Source organism: Cupressus sempervirens, chromosome 8, assembly GCF_028749045.1.
Source record: "Cupressus sempervirens isolate cs-2001-9-10 chromosome 8, ASM2874904v1, whole genome shotgun sequence".
Taxonomy (NCBI): domain Eukaryota; kingdom Viridiplantae; phylum Streptophyta; class Pinopsida; order Cupressales; family Cupressaceae; genus Cupressus; species Cupressus sempervirens.
The window spans coordinates 344149807-344163303 of record NC_143125.1 but is presented as its reverse complement, the minus strand read 5'-3'; positions in this window follow the sequence as shown (position 1 = coordinate 344163303).

The following is a 13497-nucleotide window of genomic DNA, read 5'->3' as shown; positions in this document are numbered from 1 at the left end:
CTTTGTGCACAAAGCAAAACAAAAAAAAACTAGTTAAGTTTCCCCCCTATAAAGCATTGCCACAGCGCATGTGTGCACCACACCTAGGTGCACAACTACACCTAAATGGTCATTTTTAGGTCATTTAGTGCACCTAGCACACTTATAAGGGTATGCTAGGTGCACTTTTCTAATTTTTAGGGCTTTGTGAGGGGAGATTGACTATTTTTCATTATTTTGGGTCATTTTTGCTAGGTTTTGGCATGTTAGGGTTTATTTTGTGTGAAAAATTTTAGCTTTCTCAATTAATGTTTTCTTTCTTATGTAAATAAAATTTCATCTTCATCCTCTTCAATGGTAGAAAAGATTGCTCCCAAACCTATAGTTTTCAAATACCAAGGTACATCAAGGAAATATTTCTTTTAGGATGGACATTCCAAAATTAGAGAAACTGAGCTAGGCCATATTGACTATAATGAATTTCTTACTATCTGCAACAAGCTAAAAGAATGATCTGCAATGGTGTCAATGTTTATGCGATCAGGCTTAGTCAACGTAGCATCACATATGACTTTAGTATAATCATCAAAGTTGATTACGACCTTAGCATAACATTATGTGCCTAAGGAAAAAGTTGTCAAGAGTGTCAGATGGGAGATAGTCCTAGACCTCTGACCTAGGGATATTGAAAAAGTATTCCATCTCCCAAGAGCTAACCAATATGTTAAAATAACCTTTGATTGGGTAGAAAGATGGTATCGACAAAATAAAAAGGAAACTAAAGAGATGATTCAATTATCCTTCCTAATAGACCGAACACTAGTAGGCCGCAGAGTTGAAAAAGTAGATATGACATGAGGATAGATGAAGGATGATATTGGCTATGTAATTATGCTTTTGAGTAGAGCAATGAGACTCCATACGGCTAGAAATCTTCACACATGGATGGTCCATTTTATTGATACCATCAAGATTACAAAAATGCCAAAAATGCCAATAGACTAGGCCACTATCCTCATCAATAATATGCATGAGCAGCTCATAGCAATGAAAGCCAACCCAAGATTCGATATGGCATTATAGATGGTGTGTTTACTAGTGGCAAGGACCACAGACTACCTAGGACTTTACAAAAAGGGGATTATGCAAGATGCTAATTCTTGGCCCTATGTGGTGTACCCACAACTAGTGAAGAAAAAGCTCTCAAAATAGAGTGTGGAATACATGATAGTGAATGATGGTTTTATATTTGCAATCATCTGATTCATAGAGGGTGATTATGCCAAAAGAATGTCAGTAGAAGTAGTAACTCAAATCATAGAGATTGGCACCTACTACATTCAATTTAAAATATCCACATACCTCAGGGTCGTAGGCACACAAGTGAACCCGAAGAAACTCCCAAGGTATTCATCAAATAGGCTCATTCTATTAGAGATTTCCAAGCAACTCACATATGTATATGACATAGTGAGGAAACAACACAAAAACACATGGGTATTTCCAATCACAATCGGTGCTTTTGAGGTCAAATAAAAACAAGACATCATGACCTTTGATTCAGAATGGGATCAATATCCCTTAGAAGAGTACAACTACCCTCACCCATACTTCAACAATATTGGGATTGTGCAACATCTAACAAGAAATAAATTCGTACATGAAGATGTATTGGAAGACCACTAGATGAATGCAGTAGATGACTATGATATTTGCATAAGGGATCATTGTAGGATGACTCCATATTTGGCAAATAAGGCACTCAAGATGAAAATCTCACTGAAGGTTGTCAAGAAAGACACAAAAGACATCTTGGATCCTCTATATAATAGGGACAAGATTTATGACAAGCCTATTATGAATGTGAAGATAGGAAGGGATGAAAATGTAGATATTAATCACAGAGCCAAGCATATAATTTAGCTATTAAAGGAATAGATCAAGAAACCTTTCTTTAATCTAGTACCTCAAACTATTACTCTTCAAGCCACAACATGCCCAATGAAGGGTAAAGGTGCAAAATTCACAATACCAACCTTCCCTGTTCAATCCCTTGTGAGGCCAAAATTGGTATATCAACATAAGAGGGAGGTTGAGTACTTTAGGGAAGATAAGAGAAAGAATAAAAGGAAGAGAGTGTCTAGTAAAGAACAAGCTAATCTTGAAGAAAAGGAGCCTAAATAGGAAACCAACCAAGAATTGCAAGCACCCCTACAAGAAGAATAAGCACAATAAGAATAGGTATAGGATGAATAGCTATAAGAAGAGGAAGAACAGAGGCTTCCACTAGTAGGTATAGAGGAAGAATCCTCCCCCTCATCTCCTAAAAATGTCAGAATTATCCCACTGTGGTAGGGACACAAAGGAGATGATTAAAGAAGAAAAACAATCCACCCCCACAAGTGCCTGAGACAATTCCTAAAGCTAAAAAAGAAGAAGAGGACAAATAGATTGAATATGTTCCCTTGAGTCAAAGGACTTGCTTAGATAGGGCCCTAGAAGAGGAAAGAAGAAGAGGCTCAACCTTGACCCCTGCATCTACTCAAAAGGAGCCTATTCATGTTTCAACATTAGAAGATGAACAACAAAAATGGATAGATGTAATGGAGGGGCAAGGAATAGATGTATTTGACCTCTCTAATTTCTACTTCATGCTAGTTGGCACTGAGATGGTGGGTGAGAAGATAAGAGATAACCCCAAAAGTGAATTCTTAGGAGAGGACTGGAGTCAAATGTTGCCTCTACCTCAAGGACCTATGGGTATACCACCACCACCATCTCAAGATTTTTCATTCTTAGAAAAAGGCTCAAAAACACCACTTCCTCTTGCTATAGAATTAGAAGAATAAATAATAGAGGAAGAAGAGCCCCAGCAACTACAATCTAATGAAGTATCAAAGGAGGGGCAAATACTTGAAGAGCCTCAACAAACTCCTCACGATATAGAGGCTAGGATCTTAGTCCAATTAGATACAAAGACTCTAATTTTTTATCTCTCTCAAAAGGAGAAGACTCTAGAGAGGATAGATAAGGGGAAGGGGCCTATAGTAGAAACCACCTCTTTAGTCAAATACGTGTCTCCAATGGGCACCACACCAACATGACTGAAGAGGGAGGTTTTGCTCTAGAAATAGAAGTAGTTGGACCTAACTACCAATGAGGGAATGAGAGGGATAATCAAACCTATCAAGAAGCTAGAGCCACCTATGGGTGATGCACGACAATTAGCCTTCATTATGAAGAATCAAGATCAAGACCTTCTTGCACATATAGTTATCCCTCCTCCACATGCTGACATTGAGGAACTAACTCCTAAGGATTACCAAATTAAGGAGGTCATGTTAGGAAGCCCCATGGTAGATACCACAAAGGTGATGATCACTACGTGCATGATGGAGGTTTTCAAGTACATGGACTGAGATGAGTCTGAGGTGTTTATGCCAAGGAAATAAAATGAGCTTCTAAGAGGCTATTTGCATGGAGTTGTGGGCACAATAAACCTAGATCACCAGATATCACTCTTGATGCAACACTAGAGAGAAAAGAAAAGGGTAGTGTCCAAGTGGACTCATTTTTGGGAGCACGTCAGCAATGGCATGACAATTTTGAGGAAAAGGGTGTACAAATAATATAAGGAAATTTGAACCTCTTACACAATATTCAATTGAGCATGGATAAGATGGTGTCCATAGTGAACCAGGATTTTGGGTTGATGGAAAAGGTACATGCCTGGGAAAAAGACCTTTAGGCTTTAACATCAATAAAAGGTCAAAGGTATTGTACACTCATGGATGTATATACTACAAAGGAGATGGATAAGCTTGATGATTGGATAGAGAAAATCTCTAAAATAGGAATAAAGTTATGTAGGAACTACATGAGGATATAGAGAGGTTGAGGGATCAAACTCAAGAACAAATTTTTGAAGTAGAGAGGTATTACAATGCTGCCAGCCTTGCCATTTTTGAAGATGAGTCAAAAACCAAGCTCAATTTAGTGGAATCAACAATTAACCAATTTCAAAGAACTTTCAAGGATGCTTTGTCAAATGAAGATATCAGGCAAGCATTTACGACTGAAGAGGTATTGGTGGAATTGGACAATAAACTTGAGGATTTTATGGAAACTTGTATAGAGGTTAGAAATTACTAACAAACAATGAAGAACAAGTATGGGGCTTTGGATTTTCATGAGGTTTCCCAAGTAATAGAGATTATAGATAAATTCAAGAATAAGAATCTAGACATCATTTTGGGGTAAAGAAGAAGAAAACCCAAATGTTGGAAATTCAATTTTGACACTTCGAAAAATTTTGGATTTTTGGAACCTATCATCAACGTTGACAATTTTGAAGTAGTAGTGTGCTGACAATTAATTGTTAGTTACTATTTTAAGAGTATTCCATGCATTGAAAATGCATATTGATGGCAGTTCAACTCCTAGAAACATTCAAAGAAGGCCAAGCTTGCATTTTTAGATATTCTAGTGACTCTCATATCCTCTTGCAGCTTCATTCTTCTTATCTAATTCTTCTTTCATTATTTTAAGTCATGTAAAGGATTATGCACCCATTAATTGATATAAACAAGGGTGGAGACCTACTTAGCACCATTTAGAGAGTCAGTTTGTATATGATTAGATTTGTTTTATTAGTTTTTAACATGAGTTGCATTTTAAGAACTCTCTCTCCAAACACAAAGGGAGAAGACAATTTCTTATAAATACATGGATGTAATATGTACTCTAGGAGATTATTTTGATGCAATAATATACGTTATTGGTGCTCTCATTTTGAGTGTAGTTATTCTTGCTAGAGTGTGTTATTTTTGTGAATGCATGTTCATGAATAATAATGGAGCCAATGGTTGTATTATGTTGTTATGATTGCATGACCTTTTAGTTCTGGTGTTTACCTTGTGTTAACAAATTGCATTGATGTACTAATTTGGAGAAAAGATCACCTTATTGTTCCTGCATAACTTCTTGTTTCACATGAGCTCACTTTTCATGTCATTGTGATTAGATGAGAAGTCAAACATCTTTTAGTTATTATTGAGTTCCCATCGACGATTGCATCAATGGAATTAAACAAGCACTGCTCCTATTTTCATTAGTTTCCTACCTGATCTTTTCGATGATTTAAGTTGTAGACGTGTTGTTACCATGGTTTATGTTTGTTAGGAATTTCCCTTTCAAGTTATTTTCTTTAATATCTTGTTAATTTATCTTTGTTATTTGTTTTGCCAACACTTGGTTAAAATAGGAATTCATATAGTTGCATCTATAAATTGCATTCATCATAAAATTAAAAAAACCAAAAATATATCTCTTTTCTAGTTACTTTTCAAAACAAAGATCAAACATCTTATCTAAAATTGGTTGGAACCAGCAAAGGCCTCCTATGAACATACACATTTATCTTCAATTGAGAAGATTCCAGTAGGTCACAAGATCACCCAAAACCTTGGAGTTGATCCTAGATTAATTTTCAAGGGAGGAGTTTCAAAGGATTTTTGTCGTTAAGCATTGTGCAAAACAACAACTCAACAGGTTGCATGTAGATAGCCTAGATCTAGATACCAATGACAAGGGATGTGTTAGGTGATGAAATTATGGAGGAGATATTGGGAGCACATGGATGGAAGAAAAAGGTATGGTGAATAAGAAGATTTGGATATAGAAATGTGGGAAGATAGGGATTGGAAGATGAAGATGGAAATGGAACAAGAATAGGGAGATGAAAGGTGGAATGTGGGAAGATAGGGATTGGAAGATGAAGATGGAAATGGAAAAATAATAGGGAGATGGAAGGTGGGTAGTGTTGGGACTCAAAATTGAAGCCCTAATTTTGAGTACCATTATAAATTTTGAGTAAAATTGAGCCCATATAAGCACTTTTAATGCATGTGTACCTAACCATAATTTTGAGGCCTATGAAGTGCTTCATGTTTCTAACACTTTACATTCACTATGTGCATGTGTCCCATGTTGATAAATTGTCATTCTAAGTCATTCCGTGAAGTTTCATTTTAAGCATTGTTGAAATGTGCATTTTTGCCTAAGTGTCAAATAGCAACAAGAAGCCTAGTTTGCAATTGAATATCTTACACCCGGTTAAATTTCATGACTTGCTTGTTGTTAAGTTTCAAATTTGGTTGTTTACTATTATCATGTTGATGCATATTTCTTAGAATTTTAGGAAGCCCTATTTGACTAGTTATAACTTTGACCCAGTTGACCAAAACAAGAAAAGTCCTTTTACAATGCATTCTAGGGGCCAAACACTTGCTATTTTTCAGATTTGAGCCTATGATGAATATGTTTAACTAGTTTTCAAACGCAATTCCAAATGCAATTTTTGAAGTTTCACTAGTGTCAAAAAGTGCAGATTGATCGATAGCCTTGTTTGGGATGTCATAAATCTGAATCTGTGATAGATGAAACCAAATGGATTGTATCACTATGTTTTACTCTAAAAATACTTTAAGTTTTCCAATTTTAAAGTCTTGATGAATCCGTCTGTACACTTTCCCAAGTCCATTCTATTTGAGAAAATCACTATTTTGCCAAAGTTCTTGATGTAGAGAGCACAACAAAAGTTCCCCACTTTGCACGCTTTCCAAATTCTCCCAATTATTTGTCATGATCCCAAATCAAAGATTTATATTATCCTCATGATAGTGAACTAATGCTCCAGATTTAAAGACCTCAAGTGTCTGTATGACCTATTTTCAAAGCCAAAACCAAACACACTTTATTATTTTTTGACATTTTTGTTTGTAGACAGTTTCAAGTAAGCAACTTTGACGGTCAATAACTTTTGATCCAGATGTCATCATGAGGTGAAATCTAACAGGGTATAAGAATGTGGAATAGAGAGCAAGTGTGCAAGGTTTCATGGGTCAGTCAAAATCATAGTTTGTAAAAATAAGGTAAAATGAGTTTTAAAGTTTTTAGGCAATGATGGATTTTTAATCAAGTCAGTATTATGATTTATTGATCAATAAAAAAGGTAGGTGTTTCAGTTTGAATTTTTTTTAGTTGGACGCACTTTGGGGCCAACTAATTCCATCAGATAGATAATATTTTGGAGGTGGAAAGTAGTGTCAAGTCCAATTTTAGCATTGATTTCTCATTTTAATATGTCCATCATCTTTCCAATTTAAAATTGGAAATGAATGAATCAATGAAGTAATCCAAGATATATAGATTCATATGGCTTGACATGAGTATATCAGTATGATGATCAATAGACACAAGCCATGAGTGACGAGGCATTGTATAGGTAGTAGTTCATGGTCAGAGCTTCATTAAAGTATCAATTTCTATTACTACTTCCAATAAAGATTCTGATTGAATGATTTTATTGATTATAGATTTTCATGGTAGCTCCCAATTTCAGATGAATAGTTTGTATTTGATAAGTTACTAGTAATTTTGTGGATTTAGACTATCCTATTTTGTACTACCATATCAGGGGTTATAAGTGACACATCTACCATTGATCATCATTAGCAATTGAATCTTTCAAATTCACCTTTTATAGCAACAATAAATCAAGATCGACATTAGGATGTGATTACTAGATCAATGATTGACATCACATTGCATGAAGTGAAGCATAGGCCTGCCTACATTGCCATGGGTTAGTTCAACATTGGATAAGTGGATTGTATCAACAAAATAGCGTAGAAAGTGTCATTAGACCCCTTACAACTAATAGGTGAAAGCTAGTTAATGAAGATCCATTTGGATCATTGACCGATTATGGGTTACTGACTAGTAATGGGTCAGCTACTCATAGGTAAACTAAATGAACCAAATAAAAAAACTTGACAGACTAGAAATTTGAAGGCTCTTGGTTATGCACACAGTAAACAATATACATGTCTTGCTTTGAAAACCTCAACTTTCAATAAGGAGCTTCAAGTCACTAAATTACGATATAGACTACATATGTAGTTTAATTTTGATAAGCATAGTGGTAAGCACAATTCTTTGGGTAACTCCTTTATTCCCAACCAAGAGAATATTCTTTCTAATAATAAAAAGCATCTGCATCTAAAGGAACCATCACTATCTACCACGAATATTATTGCAAAGTATGAAGAAATACTCATTGCATGCTTTTATAAAAGCTATGATGGTTTTTGCGATAGTATTCAAGACAGATCCTTATTCAAACTTGGTAAGGAGTATGCAAGTTGGACACAAAAAAAGTTTTTTTGAAGAGGGTTCTCACTAAAAAAATTTAATACTGGGTTTAGAAGCATATGTAAACACCATATCTACAATTTTATTCACCATGCTTTATGTGAGTAATTATGGGCTTTCAAGGAAGTCTCTTCTTTTCTTTGTGTATTTCTTATACCTTCAGTATTCTGGAAATGATTCATGGTGGAATCAATGGTCAGATCAAAGGGGATGTATGTAGAAGTGGACTCACGCATATGAGAGGCACGTGCTAAGGTTTGAGTATGCCATTATAGCTCCCAAACTATTAGAAGTACATGTGTGAGTCTCTACCCCATTCACCCAAAATGCACGACAATAGCTGGATCATTTCCACCATTTTTAAAAGGAATAAATATGATTTGTAGATAAGTGAAACACATCATAAAAATGGTCTTCTCTGTCAAACCCTGTCCAATCTTTCAAAATACGAGTAACATTCACAATGTGATCTTGTTGTAAATATTGAGCTATGGATCAGAAACATAGAGTAGACACCATTTGAATGTGAACAATGTTTAAAAGCAATTGTGTATATGATTAGCATGAGGGTTAGTTGGGGGACAAAGTGTGACTAGGAGGAAGCTTTTCTTTTAATCCCACATCGCTTATGCAGAGAAACTTTTAATGTTTAAATATCCCAAGGCACAACACTATAGTGTCTTAAAGACACAATGCCTTTTGAAGGCAAGACAAGGAGACCATGCATGTGTGGGGCCCATTGACTAGACTATCGCAAGAAGAAATTTTGACTAGACACACAAACCAAAGATGTTGATCTGACAGCTAGCCAAAAAAATTAGATGCAGACAAGTGGCATCTGAGTGAAAAATTGCAGTGTAACACATGACAAATATCACTAGGCCTGGCACAAAAATCAAGGCAAGTTGACTGGACATGATGGACACATGTTAAAGAATCACTATGTCACTAGTGACATGGTGACTGATGATGAGGATAATGAAATAGCAATAAGCCACCATGTGGTAGGCAGGCTGAGGTGCCAGGCTTCAAGATTAGATGCACAAGATTGCAACACGTGGTGAAATCAACGTTTGTTTCTATGTCACTAAAGGAAGATACAAGGAAGTTAACCAAAGCAACATAAGAACGTGTTGACATGTGGTAGTGGGCCTAGGTGGTAGTGTGATAGTTTTGACCAATTAGGTGATGCCACATGGTAGTGACATGGCAAGGTGTCCAGTAAGATGATGACATGGCAAGGTGATCGTACATAGAAGACCTAATGGGAGGTTTCCACATGGTGATCATTAGATGATAGGTGGTAATTTGTGGACCAATTAGAGGGTGTCATGTAGCACCCAAGTGGCAATGATAGAGCAAAGATTGATAAATCAAGTGCCACCATGTGTTAGGTTGTTCAAACCCAGGTTGACCCAGATTGAAAAAGAGAGGGAAAAAACATAAAGTCATGAAAAACATTTTTTATTATTTCCTTTTTTCTTATGTAGGGTCATTTTAAATTAAATGAGATTATAATATTAATTTTTTGACTTTAGGCAAGGTTAAATATTTTCAAATAAATTACAGACCTAGAACCGATGAGGAACCTAGTTTTAAAATGGATCTCCCAGAAATTTTTGATAAGTGGATATAAGACTATTGAATATATCAACGAAAGGTCTCAAAATGAGTTTTCTTGATTTGTTGTTTATTTTTGCACATGAAGCTGTGTTTGAGATATTCAAGGTTTTGTCCGAGGTGCTTGTTTTTCAATTGCATTCTGGTATGGTAGTTCAAACTTGGTTTTTAGTGAAATGGTGAAGTGGGTGTGCACCAAATTTAGTTGACATGTAGTTGGTGATGTCTTTTTACCTCCAAGTCAATTTAGTGAAGGATTTATTAGCATATTAGATGCATATCAGATATTTTTATCAAAGTAAGGGTTTCTCATCACTTGGAGAAGATATTTTTAGTTTGTTGAAGCTCAATGATGAGATTCCATTCAGATTTTGGTTGTAGAGAGAAGAGAGGGGATTTACATCAGTAGGGGATGGAGATTCAAGTGGACATGTATCACTTCTAGATCGGATCTAGGATTTCTTTCCTCTCCTATATCTTTCTTCTTTCTTTCTTTCTTCCTCTAGGCTTAATGGTTGGTTATTTCTCCAGACTATTGAGCAGAGCTCTAGTTGTGATCCCACCATTCATGCCCAACATTTTCTCTCTGTATATGAACAATACTAATAAAGTTAATATAGACAGTTTTGGTCTATTGAGTTGTTTTCTTAGTTATTTATATGCATCTTGAATGTATAGTTTCAAAGAAATGAATACAAGGAACAACAAACTTAGTTTCATTATGATTCTCATCTCATATCTCTATTGTCAATAATGTTTTGTGGTTTAGGAACAAAGGGCTTAAACTCATTTACATATCCTTAAAGTTGTATGTCTCAATATACTTTGCTGTTGGAACAAAGAGCCAAGTAAATGCTTGATATATTGGATAGGGTTACAGGTTTCATGAGAAGGATATATCATGAGTATGAGGGTTTTTATGAACACTAATGTCTAATTCACAAAGTGATAGGGTAGATGTGATATCTTGATGTATGGGATATGTCATTGATATCATGGATGTAAGTATGTAATTTGTGGAATTTCCCAATAGATAAGGCACTGATCAGTTACATGATCAACATGTTATTTTTGTTGCATATTTGGATTTTACTGATATCAATTTTAAATCAATTATCCATTTCCCTTTTCATTTAAGAGCTAAAAGGATTTTCTATCACTTATTTTATCAAGTTCATATGTCATGATTTTGGCTATTTCATGTCTATGATTATTTGCATAAGCATAGAAGATTCAGGGGTTTTCATCTGCTAACTATAAATTTAAATTGTATGCTTTGGAATTGGTACCATATGAATGAATCTATAGGTTCACTCACCAAGGTCTTACAGAGCCTAAAGAAGAAGAAGGAGTATAGCCTTATAGTTGGCCCCGATGTCTGAATAGGTATGTTGAAGATGGGAATTAGCTACCCCTAGATGTATTTTCTCCTATCATTAGGTTATTCAAAAACTATTAATTCAAGAGCCAACAAGTAGGATAGGGTCTCAAAGGAATACAATACCCCAAGTTATAATATGTCATGCAAGAGGAGGTTTTAAGAGGGGTATGATAGGTTGGAATATAGGGCAATAACAAGATGAGGGAGGTAGATAGAGGATAACTAATATGGATGGATGGAGGTAAAGGAAAGGAGGAGAATGGATTATATGGAAGGAAGATTGGGTGGATACACATTTCAATGGGAGAATGAATGTCAAAAGGTGACCAAAAGCATGTATGTATGGTGGTGACCTTTATTTATTTTTAATCAAGGTTTATAGGGTGGAGGAGGTGAAATGGATAAGATACATGGTGGGTATGGTAGGAAGATGGGATGTGTATGGTTGGTAGAAGAACTTGGCCCTAGGTGTGCAAAGCATTTGGATGGAAGGATTACTCATGATGCTTATTTTCCAAGTTTTCAGCGTGGTACTTATCCAAGGCATTTGTTTGCCAAGTCTTCACCATTGGATGATTATTATTATTTTTTTGAGTTTTTTGTTGTTGTTGAATTTTTACTCATAGATGTTGGTAGGATGGGTAGATAAGGAAGCATAAAAAAGATTGGATTAAATGAGTAGAATGGTGAGTGGGAGTTGGTTGATAATGGATGGGAAAATGTAAGACTTGTGCATAAATGGATGAGGGAATTGGTAAGATCATCATTGGTATACACCCTGAATAGTAATGAAGTAGTGGGAAAGATGATTTTGAATGAGATTAAGGAGAAAATGGAGCAGGAGGAATATAAGGACCAAAAGTAAAGTTGGAAGATCAAGGATTGGCAATGTAGGATAAGAATCATAAGGACTAAGAATAAATTGAGGGGGGGTGGAGGATATGTACATGGATATTTCAATAACTTATGAATGGAAGAGACTTTTTGAGTAGTAGGAATGGATGCCAATTGATATTTTTCTTTGAGATGCATTTCTTTTATGAGTATCTTGGGTACCCAAATGATTTTTTACTTTTTCATTTTGGGCCTTTGTGGCCTTTTAAATTTTTCTTTCTTTTAGATTAGATGTTTCTCTTCTTGATAATATATTTTAGATGGGACATGTTGATACTTGGATTTTTGGATTTATGTATTTTAATTTTGGCATCCAATTTTCTTCCATTAGCCATGGTATGGAACAAGAGCATGGAGGATATGGAGAGATTATGGATGGAATGATAGAGGCTGAAGGTTGGAAGGAATTCAAGGATGAGTGTCTTTGATGATATAGCTTGTGGATTTGAGGGGATGGAGTGATGGATTAGATTACATGATATGGATGCATGTAATTTCCCAAAATGGATAGAAGGAATGAAGGATAAGGACCGAAAACAAATGGAAGAAAGGAATGAGTAGGACCCAAATAGATGGAGGAGATAAATGATTTGAATTAAGTATATAAGGACCCAAAATGGATGGAAAGGGTGAAGGATTTAGATAAGGGATATGGGGTGAAGATGGAAGTTCTTGGGACCATGAAGGGATAAAAGGGATACCAACATGCAAATATATACTTTTATTTCTTTTTCTAATATGATGTTCATTATTTGGAACACAAGATGTGAATCCATTAGTAAGTGAAGGAGTAGAAGTTTTGGGTATGATAAATTTTTATTATTCTATAGATGTATTACCATGGATTACAAGAGATGTAGAATCATGGAGCAAAAGGATGGGGCTTGATTATCTTTATTTGAATAGGTGGATGGAAATGGGTGTTGAGTTGGAGGGATGAATGAAACAATAGGATTTTGAAGTGGAGTAATAGATGAAAGGGTAGGATCTTGATACTGAGGAGATGGTGAGTGCTCTTGGGATGAAATGGATGGTAAAAATGGATCATGTAAGGGAATAAGTGGGATGGGAGGATCTTGAGGTGGAGTAGGTATAATGGTAGGATTGTTATTTATGCCAATAGATATTTGAACATGCTTTTGGACATGATCTTGACAAGATTGGTTGGGAGTGGATGGTGTGATAGGAGATGTATGGGTGAAATCTTTAGATGGGATCAATGGATGGATAGGATTTTCTTCAATAGGGATCGGTATATGGAGGATGGACTGATGAGGTTAATTAGACAGGGTTTGGATAATGTTAGGAGGAGGAGATGTGGATAGGAATTGGAGGGATTCAATGATGGTAGGATATGGAAGGGAATCTAGAAGTGGGGTGGATGAAAGAGGGATGATAGCTAAGGGAGA